At 42.4% G+C, this 16,126-nt stretch overlaps 1 protein-coding gene across 7 annotated transcripts in view; it reads right to left on the reverse strand.

The window, feature by feature from the left end:
* SGSM3 (small G protein signaling modulator 3) overlaps window positions 1–16,126 on the reverse strand; it is a 36,814-nt gene that overhangs the window by 20,354 nt on the left and 334 nt on the right. The window contains exon 2 of one of the 7 annotated variants that reach the window (XM_023762240.1): window positions 11,514–11,599. The exons of the other annotated variants lie outside the window; for them this stretch is intronic. The gene's annotated coding sequence lies outside the window, so the exon portion shown is untranslated. The remainder of the gene's footprint in view (window positions 1–11,513; window positions 11,600–16,126) is intronic. 7 annotated transcript variants of the gene reach the window in all.

Raw genomic sequence — 16,126 nt, forward strand, 5'->3', positions numbered from 1 at the left:
AAATGTCTAACATTAGGCAAATTCATCAAATTTTGGTATACTGACACAATAAATCTGATTCACTCATTTCACATTCCAACTCTGGACTTCTGCATCTGGCCAAGATGGAGTTACAAGGACTAAATATATTACTCTCCCAACTTAAACAACTAAAACACTGGAAAAATAGACAAAACAGTGATTTTCAGATGCTGGATATCAAGCAGCACAGGGCAGTGAATCCTGAGAGAGAAAAACAACCATCTTCTCAGTCGCTGTCTAGAGAATCTGCAGGCAATAGTGCTGGGCGACCAAGGAGCTGAGGTGAGAGTTAGAAGCTAAAGCAGGTTTACTGTGCAGAGCAGAGAAATGAAGAAGAGAGACTGACACAGACAAAACTCAGAAATCTGTACAAGGCAAATCTGTACAACCCAAATCTTCATCCATCCATCCATCCATCCATCTATCTATCCATCCATCTATCTATCTAATTTTTATTGGTTTTAGAAAGAGAGGAAGGTAGAGGGAGCGATAGAAACACTGACTAGAGATAAACATTGATCGGCTGCCTCCTGCATGCCCTTACTGGGGATCAAGCCCACAGCCCAGGCATGTGCCGTGACCCGGAATTGCACTGGCGACCTCTTGGTGCACGGTGCTCAACCACTGAGCCGCACCAGCCGGGATATTGTTTATTTTTTGTTAATCCTCACCTGAGGATATTTTTCCCATTGATTTTTAGAGAGAGTGGAAGAGGCAAAGGAGAGGGAGGAGAGAGAGAGAGAGAGAGAGAGAGAGAGAGAGAGAGAGAGAGAGAGAGAGAGAGATGAGAGAGGTTGCCTCCTGCACGCGCATCAACCGGGATTGGGGATTAAACCTGAAACCCAGCTAAGTGCCCTTGACCAGGAATCAAGCCCATGATTCTTGTGTGCATGGGCCGGCGTTCTAAACACTGATAACATCGGCCAGGACCCAACTCTTCATCTTAATACTGGTCACAACATATGTATGTGTGAGGAAACTACCCAAAGCTTGGAAAAACCACCTGTAAGAGGAATAACACCTGAAGCTCACCCCACGGAATCATCCTGATGAATTAACCTTTTTATATATTTGTGTAATGCAATTCACTAAAATTTCGTTTAGGATTCTTGCAGCTATGTTCATGGAAGATATCTGATCTGTGTTTTTCTTTCCTGGTAATACCTTTTTCTTGTTTTGGTATCAGGATAATGTTTGCTTTATAAAATGATTTGGGAAGTAGTCTCTTCTCTTCAATTTTCAAGAAGAGTTTGTATAGAAATTGGTATTATTTCTTTCTTAAATGTTGAGTAAAAATCACCAATGAAGCCATGTGTGAATGGAGTTTTCTTTGTAGGAAGGTTTCCAACTACAATTTCTTTAACAGAGATAAGGCTATTCCAATCATCTTTTTCTCCTTGAGTGAGCTGTTTTGGTAGTTTGTGTACTTTTAAGAAATTTGTCCATTATCTAAATTGTTGAATTTATTGATGGATTTAATCCAAAATAGGCAGAAAAAAGAAAACAAAGATAAAAACAGAAATCAATGAAGTAGAAAACAAAAAATAGAGAAAAAATGGTGTAACAAGAGAACATTGTGAACAACTTTATGCCAATACATTAAAAAACACAATATATATAAAATTACAATACTTAGAAAAACAATGCCATCATGACCAAGTGGGATTTATCTTGGGAATGTAAGACTTGTTCAATATTTAAAAACCATACTAACAGACTAAAGAACCAAAACTATGCAATTAACTCAATAGAACAAGCATTTGACAAAAGTCAATATCCATTCATGATAAAAACTCAAATAGAAATAGATGAAAATTTCCTTAACCTAATAAAGGGCATTTATAAAAATCCTACAGCTCATATCACACTTAATGATGAAAGACTGATGGCTTTCCCCCTAAGACTGGGAACAGGAAAGAATTCAACATAATTCCAATCAAAACCCAGATGATTTCCTGGAGAAACTGACAAGCTGAATCTAAAACTTAAATAGATGGGCAAAGGAACCAGAATACTCCAAACAATTTTGAAAAAGTAGAAAGTTGGAGAACTCACACTATCAAATTTCAATACTTACTATAAAGCTACAGGACAGGGTGGCATTGGCAAAAAGACAGACCAGTAGTTTCTATTAGAAAGGGGTATAGAAAAGTGGACTATATAGTGACATGGGCTAATTTTTTAGGGTGATAGAACTGTTCTGTATTTTGCTGTGTTGGTAATGACATGACTGTATGTATTTGTCAGAGCTTGCAGAACTGCACACTAAAAGGGGTGAATTTTATTGTATGTAAACTTTAATAACATAAAAGAGGAAATAGTATGCTTAGTGAAATAAACCAGTCACAAGAATATAAAAAGAATCCCAATTATGGGGGCTAAAGAAATACTGATCTTATTTATGATCTAACATTACAAGGAACACATGGTATTATAATACAGCATGTACACCCAGAATGTGTATATCATTCAGTCATTCCCTCCCCAAATATTTCTATAACATATTATGTGCTAGGGCAACAATCCTATATAATAAAAAGGTAATATGCAAATTGACCATCATGCCCTCACACAAGATGGCCACTCCCATGTGGTCACAAGATGGCTGCGCCCATGTCATCACAAGAAGGCCGCCATTGCCATAACCGGTTTGGCTCAGTGGATAGAGTGTCGGCCTGTAGACTCAAGGGTCCCAGGTTCGATTCCGGTCAAGGGCATGTACCTTGGTTGCGGGCACATCCCCAGTAGGGGGTGTGCAGGAGGCAACTGATCAATGTTTCTCTCTCATCGATGTTTCTAACTCTCTATCCCTCTTCCTTCCTCTCTGTAAAAAATCAATAAAATATATTTATAAAAAAAAAAAAAAAAAAAAAAGAAGGCCGCCATAAAGATGGCCGGCAGGGGAGGGCAGTTGGGGGTGATTGGGCCAGCAGGGGAGGGCAGTGGGGGCGATTGGGCTGGCAGGGGAGCGGTTAGGCGTCCATCAGGCTGGCAGGGGAGTGGTTAGGGGGTGATCAGGCTGGCAGGCAGAAGCGGTTAGGGGCAATCAGGCAGGCAGGCGAGCGGTTAGGAGCCAGCAGTCCCGGATTGTGAGAGGGATGTCCGATTGCCCGTTTAGGCCCGATCCCACAGGGAACATCCCCCGAGGGGTCCCAGATTGGAGAGGGTGGAGGCTGGGCTGAGGGCCCCCCCCCACCACCACCCAGTGCACAAATTTCGTGCACCAGGCCTCTAGTCGTTTATAATCTAGAGGGGGGAAATCAAACAGAAAATAAATAGATGGATGAATAAATGACAATTCCAGAGTGTGGTAGGTGCTCTGAATAAAACAAAAGGCTGATGTGATATAGAATCCAGGGAAGAAATCTATGAAGTGCTTTTTGAGTTGAATCTGAAGGACAAGAAGCCAGTCCTGCAAAGATCTAGGGGTAGAGAGTCATGGGCAGAAGGAATGTCCAGTCCAAAAGCTCTGAGGTGGGGAAGATCTTGGAGAAACTGAAACACAATGAACAAGCGGGGCAACAGTAAGAGGGAAATAAGAGACAGAAGCACCTAGATCACTAAAAGATTGTAGGCCAGAGTGAAGGATTCAGATTTTAACGACAATGGGAATCCACAAAAGGGTCCTAAACATGGCAGTGGTGTGAACTACTTTTTTAAAAAATCACTTTGGCCCTCGCCATTTTGGCTCAATGGTTTGAGCATCAGCTCAGAGGGTTTGATTCCAGTCAAGGGCACGTGCCCGGGTTGCGTGCTCCATCCTCAGTGGTGGGCATGCAGGAGGCAGCCAATCAGTGATTCACTTGCATCACTGATGTTTCTCTCTCCCCCTTCCTCTCTGAAATCAATAAAGATATGTTTGTTTTTTAAATCACTTTGGTTGCTATTTGGCAAATGGCTTGTAGAGAGACAAGAGTGATGCAGAGAGACAAGTTTGAAAGTGCAAAGTACAGAAAAGAGATGATGGGGAGTGAGGTTAATGTGACAGCTGAGATGGAGATGAAGAGATGAATGGATTCAAGATACAATCAGAGGCAGAACCAACGGCTTTGCTGCTGGGATGATGTGGGGAATGGAGAGAGGGAGCAACCAAAAGCGAAGCCTAGGCTTCAGGTCTGAGCTTTTGGATTTATGGTGATGCCACTTACTAATATGGGGAAGAAGAAAAAAACAACAAACAGGTTTAGGCAAAGAGGGAGTTAAGAGTTGTGGGATAATTTCAATGTTGCTTAGAAAACCAAGTGGAGATGTTAGTAGGTGACAGGATACACAAGTGTACATCTTCAGGGAGATGCAGTACTAGAGATATAAATTTGGGAGTCTTCCAGTCTTCTACCCAACAAACAAGTATTTTTTGAGCAATTACTATGTGCCAGACACCGTTACATGTGCTAAGGATACAGCAGTAAAACAAGATAGACAAAGTTCTTACTGTTGTGAACCTCAGTTTCCTCATCTACAAAATGGGGATGACAAAATGTAAATAAATACCTATAACATAGTATGTGCTTAATCCAGCTATTAATATTAGTGAGAAACAGACAATAAATAAGCAAACAGTGAAATAAATTAGGTAGAAAAAGACAAATATCGTAAAATCTCACTCGTATGTAGAATGCTAAAAAAAAAAAAAAAACAGCCCTAACCGGTTTGGCTCGGTGGATGGAGTGTAGGCCTGCGGACTGAAGGGTCCCAGGTTCGATTCCGGTCAAGGGCATGTACCTTGGTTGCAGGCATATCCCCAGTGGGGGGTGTGCAGGAGGCAGCTGATCGATGTTTCTCTCTCATCGATGTTTCTAACTCTCTATCTCTCTCCCTTCCTCTCTGTAAAAAATCAATAAAATATATATTTAAAAAATTAAAAAAACAAAAACAAAAAAGCCAAGCTCATAGATACAGAGAACAGATTAGTGGTTGCCAAAAGCAGGGAGTGGTGGGGGGATATATGGGTGAAGGTACAAACTTCCAGTTTTAAAATAAATAATTCATGGTGACTATAGTTACTAACACCATATGGCACATTTGAAAGTTGCTAAGAAAGCTCTTAAAACTTTTCATCATGAAAGAAAGTGTTTTGCGACTATGTAAGGTAACGGATGTTTCCTTGTCTTATTATGGTGATCATTTCCCAATGTATACAAATACTGAATCTTTATGTTATACATCTGAAACTAATATAATGTTACATATCAATTATACCTCAATTTTAGAAATTTGCAGTAAGAATAGGTAAATAAATAATTTCAGAGTAATAATATATACTATGAAGAAAACATGGAATAATAATTTACAGTGACAGGTAGTGGCAGAGGACTATTTCTGACAAGTGTCAGGGAAAGCCTCTCTGAGGAGGTAACATTTCAGCTGATGCCAGCTCTGACAAGGAGCCAGCTCTGCAAAGACCTAGAAGGGCAGCCCAAGCAGAGGAAATGGCTCCTGAAATGCGAGCCTTAAACAACAGAGTTTATGGCACTGGAGAAATAAAAGGTTAGTGTGTCTGAGGTAGAGCAATGAGGGGCAAATTAGCAAGAAAGCACTGGAGAGACAGGCAGGAGCTAGGTTATGTAGGACCTTCTTCTCATGGCAAAGACTCTGGCTTTTATTTTAATGGGAAGCCACTGGAAGGGTATGACACGGTCTCTGACTTAGGTTTTTAAAGAAATCACATTCGCTATGGTGAAGAGTGAACTGCAGAGGGGTTAAGGCTCTAAGCTATTACAATTGTCCAGGTGAGGATGCTATCTTGGGCTACAGTAGTTGAGATAGTGACAACTAACTAGATTCTGGATATAATGTGGAGGTGGTGCAGAGGTAGATAAGGGAAAGCAGGCATCAATGGTGTCTCCTAAGGTTTTAGACCCCAGCAACTATATATGTCCCATCAACCAAGATGAGGGACGACTCGGGGAAGAGCAGGTTCCAGGGTTAGAAATCTGCCCAGCTGGCATGGCTCAGTGGTTGAGCATCAACCTATGAACCAGATCATGGTTCAATTCCTGGTCAGGGCACATGCCTGGGATATGGGCTTGATCCCTAGTAGGGGGCATGCAAAAGGCAGCTCTCTCATCATTGATTTCTATCTCTCTCTCCCTCTCCCTTCCTCTCTGAAATCAATAAAAATATATTTAAAAAAGATATCAAGAGAGCTCACCAAAGTCAGAACTGAAGATGTGAATTTAGGAATCATTAGGAGTAGATGTCAGGGCTGAGGAGACAATGCAGAGTAGGGGCCTAGGACCAAATCTTGGAACTTTCCAATATTTAGAGGTTAGGCAGAAAAAGAAACAGGAAATATAATTTGAGGAGTAGCCAGTGATGTAAAAGGAATGCTCATAATGTGTGGTGCTACAGAAACCAAGAAAAGAAAGTGTTTCCAGAGAAAGGGATGATCATCAGCATCACATGCCACTTGGAGGTCACTGGTTCGGCAAGCTGGAGAGATGGTTGGTGAGCTGGACAAGAGCTCTGATTGTTAATGATGAGGGTGAAAAGTCCAACAGGGGTGGGTTGAAGAGGGAAAAGAAGAGTGGAGTTATCAGCATCAAGACAGCACATGATTGCCCTTCGGTTTGGCTCAGTGGATAGAGTGTCGGCCTACAGACTGAAGGGTCCCAGGTTCGATTCTGGTCAAGGGCATGTACCTTGGTTGTGGGCACATCCTCAGTAGGGGGTGTGCAGGAGGCAGCTGATCGATGTTTCTCTCTCATCCATGTTTCTAACTCTCTATCCCTCTCCCTTCCTCTCTGTGAAAAATCAATAAAATATATTTTTAAAAAAAGACAGCACATGATTTCTTAACTATTTGGAATATTATACATATTGAAGGTAATATAAAAATGAATATGGCTGGGTTAGGTGGTAGGAATATGGGTTTACTGGTCTTGATTTCTAATGTTTTCTTTTTTGACAAAGTACAGAAGTTCTGTGTTTAAAAATAATTACATCACATAAAACCTGTACACAAATACTCACAGCAGCATCCTAGATAATAAAGAGCTAATATGCTATTAGACCAAACAGCAGAACGACTGTCTGGACAGCCTTCTGGACGAAGCCAGGGCTGCGAGGGCCGGCCAAGGTTGCGAGGGGTATGAGGGCTGAGCCCCTTGCACAAATTTCGTGCATCGGGCCTCTAGTTATTTATAATAGCCTAAAAATGAAAACAATCCAATTGTCCATCAATGGACACATGGAAAAACAAAATGTGTATATCCATATACTGGGCTATTATTCAGCCATAAAAAGGACTGAAGTACAGATACACGCTACTACATGAATGAACCTTGAAAACACTCATGAAAGAAGCCAGTGACATTTATATGATTCCATTTATATGAAATGCCTGGAATAGAGAAATCGATAGAGACAGGAAGTAGATTAGTGGTTGCCAGGGGCTGACGGGAAGAGGAAAATAGGGAATGACTCTTAAAGGGTATGGAGTTCCTTTTTGGGATGATAAAAATATTCTGGAATTTGACAGTGGTAATGGTTGCACAACACAATGAATACACTGAAAACCTCTGAACTGTATACATTAAAACGGTGACTTTGTGGTGCATGAATTATATCTCAATTTTTAAAATTACATTTAAGTATCATAGAACATTGAGGAATAAGAATGTCTCCTCCCTGAGTGTGTTCTGAGGTCCACAAATGAAGCCTGAACTTAGAGCATCCATGAGCCTCTCTGTCTTCCCTGCTCTTGCTCTGTCAAAGCTACTACTTATCAACTTAAATACCCATCTCCTCAGGGGATTTAATGTTTATACAAAACCAAGGAAAGCAAAGTGAAAAATAAAAAGGTATAAACTGTTAGCAGTAGCTTATTTATAACTGTGAAAAGGATCTCTTTTTCTTTCATTTGTAACTAACACTTTACTTACACTACTCAGCATGAATTTGACATCTTAGCAACCTGTGAAGTCGGGAACTCCCTAAGTAGCTAAAAAGTAAAAATCTGTTACTTTACCTTTTTAAAAGACTGTAACAAGTTTCCCAATCACTGGAAAAAGAACTGACAACACTTTCAAACTCAATACTGAAGCACCTAAAAAGCAAATTTTGCAATAAAAACAGTGCTGTGAGGAATTCTCCCTCTAAAGATTTTTTTAGTGTTTTTTTTTAAATATATATATATATATTTTTTAATATATTTTTATTGATTTTAGAGAGGAAGGGAGAGAGATAGAGAAACAGAAACATCAATGATGGGAGAGAATCACTGATCAGCTGCCTCCTGCACGCCCCCCACTGGGGATCGAGCCTGCAACCCAGGCATGTGCCCTTGGCTGGAATCGAACCTGGGACCCTTCGGTCCGCAGGCCGACGCTCTATCCACTGAGCCAAACCAGCTAGGGCTTTAAATATATTTTATTGATTTTTTACAGAGAGGAAGGGAGAGAGATAGAGAGTTAGAAACATCGATGAGAGAGAAACATCGATCAGCTGCCTCCTGCACATCTCCCGCTGGGGATGTGCCCGCAACCCAGGTACATGCCCTTGACCGGAATCGAACCTGGGACCCCTCAGTCCGCAGGCCGATGCTCTATCCACTGAGCCAAACCGGCTTCGGCTCTAAAGATTTTTTTAAATGACATTAACACATCTGTCTCATTTGGGAGAGGATTTGGATTTTTAAAGTCTGCTTTCTTTACTTTAGTGTCAACTTTGTTAATAGAAATCAAAGTATAAGATTAGGTTAGCAACAAATGACTGGTAATGGAGTTTAATGTGATGCCAGTTGAAGCAGACAATAAATCTAATGACCCCTAAAGTGAACTTAAAATTGTATAATTATAGCAGAGTGGAAAATTGCTTTTTAATAGTTGGCTCCAGAAGGCTTTCTAGAGAAAGAGTTTATCTTTGTTTGGGAAAATAAACTCCCTAAAGGTGGAGGGTAAACTTGGAAGGCATAGATTAGAAGAAAGGAAAGATTTATCAATGGCCTAGCAAAAGAAATCAAGAGAAATTCGGAGACAGGGGAGAAGAGAAAATAGAGGTGGCCTGGTATAGAGGGGAGGGGAAGAGAAATCCAAAGACAAGATAAGGAGCTGCATCCTGTACAACAAAATCACCTATGAGACATTAACACTCTGTGCATCTGGGTTTGAGGAGGCCTCGGGGTAGGGACCAAATAAATGCTTCTGAAGAAAAGGATAATCCCAAACCCCATTACTGTACTGTTGCAAGGGAAGATCCCTTTGCCATTCCCTATCTTCAGTAAAGCCTGACTTAAGAGCCTTGACCCATGACAGGGGTAGACTGCTCAATGGAGGGAATACCAAACTCCTGGTAGATCTCCATGTACAAGATCCTTTTGAAGTTCCTGTGCCTGGCTCCTTGAGCTTCCTCTGCTTGTAATGCCCTCCACTTTACCTGACTTCTCATTCTTCAAGGCTAACCCCAGGCATTTCCTCCCGGAAGCCTTCTCTGACACTCCCCACTCTGGTTGTGTCAGGTGCCCCTATTCACTCTATGACATATCGTACAACCCATCTACAACACATTCATCTTAATAATAACTACCATTCACTGCAGACTTTCTAAGTGCCAGGAATTCTAATAAGCAAAGCTGTATTAAAACATTTACAGGCCCTTTGGTCCAGCAATTTCCATTTCTAGAAACTTACTCTACATTTCAGCAAAATGATTCATATACAAGGACACTCCCGCCCTAGCCCATTTGGCTTAGTGGATAAAGCATGGGTCTGCAGACTGAAGGGTCCCGGGTTCGATTCGAGTCAAGGGCATATGCCCGGGTTGCGGGCTTCATCCCCAGGAAGGGGTGTGCAGGAGGCAGCCAGTCAATGATTCCCTCTCATCATTGATGTTTCTCTCTCTCTCTCCCTCTCCCTTCCTCTCTGAAATCAATTTTTTTAAAAAAAGGGCCGAAACCGGTTTGGCTCAGTGGATAGACCATTGGCCTGTGGACTGAAAGGTCCCGGGTTCGATTCCGGTCAAGGGCATGTGCCTGGGTTGCGGGCACAACCCCAATGGGGGATGTGCAGGAGGCAGCTGATCAATGTTTCTCTCTCATCGATGTTTCTAACTCTCTATCCCTCTCCCTTCCTCTCTGTAAAAAATCAATAAAATATATTTTTTTTTAAAAAGGACACTCCCTACAACACTGCTTGTGATAGCAAAAATATTAGAAAACCTAAATACCTATTAAAAGGGGTTAAATAAAGGACAGTACATCTATGTAGTGGAATAGTGTGCATCTGTCAAAAAAGAATAGGTCAGCTATTTATTCATTAATAGGGAATGATCTTAAAGATACAGCATTAAGTGAAAAAGGCAAAGAGCAAAAACAGCGGTCCCTATCTCAGGAAACTGGCATTATCACCTACCCACCTACTCTCTTCAGCCTCATGGCTAATGGATTCTCCTTCATCCACCCCTCAACTCTCAGGATTTTCCTAATATTTTCTGAATTTCTTTTTTTTTTTTTCTTCAACTTGTTGCTAGTTTTCATTTCTCACCACCATGGTTATTACAAATCTCTCAACTGGGATCCCTGCCCCACACGCCCTACCCAAGCCCCATATACTCTCTACTCTGCAGCCAGAGAAATCCTTTAAAAATGCAACTAGTCATTTCCTTCTCTTTAAACCCCTTTGTCTTCCCTTTGACCTTAGGAAAAAGTCCAAATTTGATAACTTGGCTTATAAGACCCTGAATGACCTAGTAGTCCTTGCTAACCATTCCAGCTTCATCTCTCAACACCTACCTCTCATTCGCCCTCAACACATGCATGCTCTATGCTCCAGCCATAGAATACTTCTTTCAGACTTTGGAACACACCTACTTCCTCTCAGAGCATGGTGCTAAGTAAATGAAACAACAGTATGTAAAGAAAGTCTCGAACCTTGGGCCCTGACAATCACCACGATAAGGCAGCTAGTGGCACTAATCCTCCAGAACTGGTTCCCTGCTCCAGGCACCTCAGTCATTCTTTTTGAAAACATCTTTATTATTCATGTCACCCTTTATCTCCCTTATTGTCAAAGACATATCAAGTAAAGACCCACTACATCATCCAAATTTCTCAACTGACTCCCCCAAAACTGGCATCAGCAGAAGAGCAAAATGACTCCAATAATCGACTCTATTTTGAGCTCTACTCCTGCTCCTGCTCCCACAGGTTTATGGCTAGGACTGATTTCCCTTCCCTGAGTCAATATTTCCTTTGTGACCAGAGATAGAGAGTGTTCCTTTAGGCAAGAGTTGAGGGTGACTGTGCAAGGCAGAGCAGACTGTGGAGGAACAGACCATGGAAACAGGAACCTCACCCCAGAATTCCGCAAGCTCAGGTACAGCTCCCCCTTTCCTGCACAGCAGCACCAGTTAAATGAAACTCTGCTGTGCAGACTTCTGAACCATGCTCATCCACTCTAGGTCTTCCTATAAAATAATTAATCATCCAAGGTAATCTCGTTACCTCCCTGAGTCCCTCCCAGGATCACTCCCCTAAGTTTATAGCCTGGCAGTACCTGGATGGTGACAAGGAAGCAAAAGCAAGGTGCTGCATGGACCTTCTGTCATTCCCACAACCAGGGGTGAGGGGGGCAGCTACCTCCTTAAAAGTAAAAGTAAAACAAATAAGGGTTAGCTAACTGCAACTTAACATTCAGGTAGCTCTGAAAAACAGCAGGCAAGAATGTTTAAGGAAAAGCTCCTTGAGGGCCGACTGGCAAAAAAGGACACTGAGAACTTTATATTTAAAGTTTTTTATTAACATAGAAGCAGAGGGTACTTAAAATGAGATCATAAATGAAGTTGATAAGGTCTCTATTCCTCATATAATTAAACCATACAGGTCTGCAAACTATCTTATCTTTAAGTCATTTATTTGGCCATACCATCTCTGTAATTACTTGGGGATGTTTCAATTGCAGATATGAAAATAACTACATAACAACCCTAAAGTATGGTAATCCAACCCTATTTACTTAGTGGCAGTGAACGGACTGAGGTATTATAAGGGAGGTACCAAGGAAAATATTTACTGAGCATTTACACTGAGCTAAGAAACCTGAGAAAACCAGGGCTCAGAGAAGTTAAGCACTGCTCACGCACACAGTGACTACCAAAGCCGTCTTCTATTACACCACACTGACTAGTACAACTGTAGTTGTCAGACACATTACATAGATTTTATTTAATCTTCAAAACAACCCTATGAAGTAGGAGGTTATGAGTACAAACTCTGGAGTCTGACTACCCAGGTTCAAATGCTGATTCCACCACTTATTTGTGTGGCCTTAAGCAAGTTACTCAACATTTCTGTGACTGTCTCCTCATTTTAAGGGGCATAATACTAATAATATATAGGGCGGTTGTAAAGACTGAGTTAATATAATAAAATTCTGTGCCTAGTATATAGTAAATACCCAATAAATATTAACTATTATTATGAGTGGTGGTGATGGTAGTAGTAGTAATCATTCCAATTTTACAGAAAAGGAAAATGAGGCATTGGGAAGTTATATCAAAGTTTAAAGTGGTAGAGCCAGAATTTGAACTTCACTGTTAGGTGCTTCTAATTACTATATTCTACTAAGTTCAGAGTTAACAAAAAAAGCAAAAAACACACAGTGGTATTTGGACTTTAACCCTAACCTCAAGTCACACCAATTAAGAATATTTACAAATGAAACTCAAACACAAGAAGAGGAAATGATCTGTTGTTTCATGTCTTTAGAATGTTTGCTAGAAAGCTAACTAGATATCTAGAGAGGCCCAGCTCTTATCATTTTGTTAAAAAAAAAAAAGTTAGCCCTAATTGGAAATCAGGCCCTTCTCAAGAACAAGCCTTCTGGTAACTGGATTAGTGTGTTCAATCTCATTTCTGATGTTACTCTTTTTTATTTTTAAATCCTCCCAGAGGAAATATATATATATATATATATGGAGGGGAGAGGGAGAGAGAGAAACATCAATGTGAGAAAGAAACACTGACCAGATGCCTCCTGTATGCACCCCAACTGGGGATCGAACTCCGAACCCAGGTATGTGCCCTGATCAGGAATTGAACCCGCTCCAACCAATTGAGACACCCCGGCCAAGGCCTGATGTTACTCTTATTGATAAAGCTATTTAATCTTGCCAAAGAAGTTCACTTTCCAAAACAAGTCACATCATTAGCACAGAAAAAACCCTACATCACAGTTAGAAAAAGCATGAATGTGTTTATAACAGCAAAAGAGGCACAATGTTAGAAGTGAAGACATAGTTAACAGTGCCTATCGAAATGTACTGAATGTCTCGCTCCTCATTTATGAATTGTGACCATAGGTAACAAGCCTAATTGGTCAAAAAGAGGAAGAGGTGATAATATTCAAATGATGGTGACTTCAAAATCAGATCACAAGCCACACTGAAAGCTTGCCTCACTTTTTCAGTCACATAGTATTACTAGATAGTACCTACCACGTGCAGAACACAACCTTCTAGGACAGTGATGGCGAACCTATGACACGCGTGTCAGAGGTGACAAGCAAACTCATTTTTTGGTTGATTTTTCTTTGTTAAATGGCATTTAAATATATAAAATAAATATCAAAAATATAAGTCTTTGTTTTACTATGGTTGCAAATATCAAAAAATTTCTATATGTGACACGGCACCAGAGTTAAGTTAGGGTTCTTCAAAATGCTGACACGCCGAGCTCAAAAGGTTCGTCATCACTGTTCTAGGAAGTGTTCGCTCAACAAATATTTATTGATCTCTTACTACTATTTTAGGAGATAGAAGTGAGGTGGTGAAAAAGACAGACTCTACTTTCATAGAGCTTACATTGTAGGCAGGCATTATGAAGAAAAAAATTAAGGATCAGTTCCCAGGTCAGACTCAAAAGCCTATACCGTATATTTCAAGTGTATCATCTCTCACTGGCAAGATATAGTTTCTCCTAAAAGTACACACCCCTATGTATGCAGTCCAAGCACCACTGTCTAAAACAATGTAGGTTTCTCTCTGTTGTCAGTACAGGGTCACTTTCTCAGGGAAGTGTTCCTCCCCCAACTCCCAAGAGCAAAGATTGCTCCATCGGTAGTTAACACATCACATTGACATGTATGAATTTCTTTTTCCTCCTCGTTAGTCCCTCAACAGGGCAAGAACCATGTTTGGCCTCTTTGTAAATCTAGAAGATGGTACATACAGCAGGTGTTCAATAAATGGTTGAAGCAATTTCAAAAGTTGAGGGTGGAAGCCAGACTGCAATGAACTAGCGGCGGTCGCCAACAGGTGGTCCGTGGACCACTGGTGGTCCATGAGGTCCGAAAGGTTGGCGACTGCTGAACTAAGGAGTAAATGGAAGAGAAGAGCAGGAAATGGCAGTAGGTTGAAGGAGAAATGTGATCACAGTAGAGTCTTATACATTTCTAAGAATGAGAAAGACTTGAACATCTTTGTTGGTAAGGCAGTACAGCAAGCACATCAGAAAGAGCAGGGGTGTCAGTCAGACTTGAAGTTGTAGGCAATTCACTGAATAATGCCTACACCTCACGGTGACGATTACAGCACTTAGCAAACAGAAGATGTTCAATGAATGCTATCCGTGCTTTTTACGGTATGCGGAAGCCCGGACTGACACCCACAGAATGTGTGCTCCAGCCCAGATTTCCCGCCTCAGTCTATGTGTACTGTGTGACAGCAAAGAAACCGGATTCCTGCTTCTTCCGTGTGTACCACCCTCTGTGCTCCTCCGCTTCCTTGGGACAGTCTGCATGAGCTCATGAGTGGCTGCTATGGAAAATTACTGCTGTCACCAGCTGCGGAGCAGAGAGGATCTGGGGACTAACTAGATGAAACTGATGTTACCTCATCAAATAAATGTACAAGAGTTGGGGCTCCTGCCAACACTCTCATTGAGAACTAAGAACATGAAGTGTCTGAGACAACAGGTGTCTCCAGGCCCAGAGAGATGGCCTGGACGGTAAGCGATGATTCTCGGCTGAGTTCCTTTCTCAGTATTTCACCCCGGTGTCAGGTTCATTTCTGTGAGGTGCTACTCTAGCTGATGGACTGACTTCTCTGTCAACCTGACAAGATCCCAAATTCACAAGGTTAGTAAGCTCTTTTATATTTAAACGATTTTTGTTCACAGCCTTTCAAAGCGAATGCTCTGGTCAGGCACCTGTTACCTGTATCTGATCGACAGAAACACCCCCACCTGTCTCCGGGACCACACGCCTCCACATTTAAAAAGGGACACGGGACCGAGGACGGAAGCCAGGCAATGCGGCCATCAGTGACGGAAAGGCTCCGGGCACCAAGGGCTATCAAAGGGCAGGAGCGACAATGACCGTTACCTACAGCCCATGACCAGCTGACCATGGAAGGAGGAGATGGGGAAGGAAGAAAGTAGGAAATACGTGTGTGTCCACAGAGAATCACAAACAGGATCACAAAAGCTACGAGTAAACAAGTCAAAGTAGAAAATTCGGTTTTCAGTCTGATTAGGAACTTGAATTTACCGAAAAAAGGAGACAGAGGGTGAATGCTCCAGGACACCTTCAACCCCCCAGGACCCGCAGGAGCCGTCGGGGCCGCCCCCTCGCGCGCAGCACACGGAGCTGAAGGGAGCCTGCCCTCCCGCCTCTCACCCGCGCACAGACGCACCTGGGGCCTCACACCGGGTGTGAGATACCCCCACGCCCGGTCCCGGGCACCCCGGTGACCCCGACTCACTCATCCTCACGTTCCCAAAGTTCAAACACAAACACATCACGGCGTGTCGGCACCTCGACCCGCATGTTCACAAGTTACACCTGAGGAAGAGTGTCTGCTGTGAATGTGCTCCAGGCAGCCGTTCTTTCAAAAAATAAAAATAAAAAATAAGCCCCCCCCCCCTCCCCCGCGCATTTGGTGCCGTTTCTGTAAAACTGCTCCCAGCTGCCGGAGGGGAATGTGCGTCGTCGGGCTCGAGGCCCCGCCACTCTCCGCCCGGCACTTCAGCGGGGGACCCGGCGGCCCCACCTCCCGCGAGGCCAGGCGGAGGCACGGGGGGGAGGGGGGTCCCGCCTTCTGAGGCCGCCCCGCTCCGAGCAGGGACGAGCAGGGACGAGCAGGGACGAGCAGAGACGCGGGGGCTCGCGGG

The sequence above is a fragment of the Myotis lucifugus genome, unplaced genomic scaffold (genome assembly GCF_000147115.1).
Source record: "Myotis lucifugus unplaced genomic scaffold, Myoluc2.0 scaffold_239, whole genome shotgun sequence".
NCBI lineage: Eukaryota > Metazoa > Chordata > Mammalia > Chiroptera > Vespertilionidae > Myotis > Myotis lucifugus.